The 2340-nt window shown below is 49.9% G+C and overlaps 1 pseudogene across 1 annotated transcript; it reads right to left on the reverse strand.

Annotated features, from left to right (window-relative positions):
* Positions 1-234: 234 nt before the first annotated feature.
* Positions 235-1380, reverse strand: LOC308233064 (protein GOLM2 pseudogene; annotated as a pseudogene). Its single transcript has one exon. The product of its transcript is annotated as a protein GOLM2 pseudogene (transcript).
* Positions 1381-2340: the final 960 nt, after the last annotated feature.

Here is a 2340-nt window from a genome sequence, read left to right on the forward strand (position 1 = left end):
AACAGTCTAAGTAATTGGCTCGATGTAACAACAAAAATGTAGTTTTAATATAATCTGCAATAGTACAACTATGCACACATGTACACAACGGCTTCCTGGTACTCTCTGACTTTGAGTATGTGACATTTTTTGTTACCAGCTCCCTTTAAGGCAAGGAACCCGAAGCAGGAATGGTTCAGTTCTGCAGCACATCAGGTCCCTCCGGTGCAGCCTCGTCCTGTCCCTGTTCACAGCTCACAGGACACAGTCACTGAAGCGGGGTTTGCCATAGTCGAGGTCATGCTGTAGGTCCCATTCTTCATCATTTTGCTTCATCTTCTGCGAGTCACTAACTCTGCTCTTTGGGATTTTGATACGGTCTGTCTCAATTTTGTGTTCCTTCTGGCCTTCCATGTTTTCTTCAAAATTCAAGTGCTGGAGAGAACTGGGAGGGATCTGCTTCACAATGTCTGCGTTTCCATCAGCATCACTGCGCACCCCTGGTGCCAGATTTGGAGCATGGGGCTGTTCGGCTGGAAGATTTAACACAGGTTGATGAGCTTCACTTTTAGGAGTTGAAATAAATGGCTTCTTTAAAGCAGTGGGAGTGTCTTCAGCTTTAGCAGGGTCATTATCCTCTATTTCAGGCATTCCTGCATCTCCTCCTGGTTTGATTTTCTCTTTGCCATTTGCAACGTGATCTGAAGGCTGCTCATTCTTTACTGTGTTTTTATCCTCTGTCTCTGGAACAGTCTTACGTATCGGCTGGTCATCATTATTGGGACTTACTTCAGTGTCTTTACTGGACTGAATTTTTTGTGTGTCCTTCTGTTCCTGCACAACTTGGTCCATTAATTTCTTGATGTTTTCTTCATGCTGCAGTCTCACTTCCTTGATCTGCTGCCCACACTGCAGACTCTCATACTCCTGCGTCTTTGCAAGGTAAGTGTTGTTCTTCTTGTACTCGTGCAGCTGATCCTCCTGGCAAATGAATTCCTGATGCAGCTCTGCCAGTTGTTCCTTCAAATGATGTATGTCTGCCATTTGATAGGATATGTTGTTCTGCAGCTTAATCTTGCTGTCCTGGCACTTCTTCACCTGGCCATCCCTGGCCTGCAGCTGGCTGCTCAGGTGGCTGTAGTTGGCCTCCTTCTGCTCCAGTTGCTTCTTGTGGGAATCCACCTTCCCCATGAGGTCCGAGTTCCTCTTCTCCAGGCAGCCTCGGGCCACCTCGGTGCGCTTGGCCTGGCTCTGCAGCTCGGCCAGCTCCTTCTGCAGCAGCGCCTGGTGGGACGAAGCGTTCCAGCAGTTGAAGGCGAGGATGGCGATCACCACCATCAGCACCACGAACACGAGCGAGGCCAGCCGGCCGCCCCTCCGGTTCGCCCTGAAGCCCACCATGGGGGAGAGTGCTGGGCGGGGCTTTCACCCGCTCCCCGCCTCCGCCCGAGCCTCAGAGGGGAGCAGCAGGGTGAGGCTGGGAGGTGCGAGGAAGGCTGCTCAGAGAGCCCAACGCTGGGCAGTGGCGCTGCCCTGGGAGGCCGGGCGCATCCCCAGCGGCGGAAGAGAGCGGGACAGAGCGAAGCGGCTGCGCGGGACGGGCGGACACGGCGCTGGGCTGGGCTCTACTCTACTCAGGGTACCAGGGCTGGGTCACACCGCAGCTCTGCGCTGGGGCCGCCACCGCAGCGCACCGCCCCACTCACACCCTGGCCTTGGCGCATGACTCATGGGGCTCCCAGCGCGTGATCGTGCCGTGCATCACCGCCCCACTCACAGCACTGCTCCCAGGCCGCAAGTCAAAACCACAGCGCTGCACTGGTTACTAAGAAGGAGAAAAATGACTGCTGCTGCTGAACCCAGGACAGAAACTTCATACTACCATGGAAATATATAAACAATGCTTTTACTGAATCTAATAACACAGCAAGGAAGCCCTCCAAATCCCAAACATATGAATAAACTACTTCTTAAAAAAACATATTCTTACAGTGACCAAAAAGATAATTCTGAGCTGTTTTACTGAGATTGAGCTATTTCAAAACCACAAGAAAAAACTTATCTTCTAAAACTGGCAAAGATGCAACATTTCAGCTGTGAGGTTGTCTTTTTCCCCCACATCATTCCACTTCGCAACATTGACAACCAAGATGCTTATAGTACTATTAATATGAAACCTGCATATGCAGAGTAATTTGGGGGTTGTTTTATTCAAATTCTGTGGAAACAAATGTGCTGAGAGCAGGAAAAATGAAATTGGAAATTAGATGTAATTTTCTAACGTTGAGGAAAACTAACCCTTAGAACAGTATGCTAAAGCATGCAATGCATCCTGCAAAACTAAGAGTTCTTGGTTTAAGA

The sequence above is a fragment of the Psittacula echo genome (assembly GCF_963264785.1).
Source record: "Psittacula echo genome assembly, chromosome: 2".
NCBI classification, from domain to species: Eukaryota; Metazoa; Chordata; class Aves; order Psittaciformes; family Psittacidae; genus Psittacula; species Psittacula echo.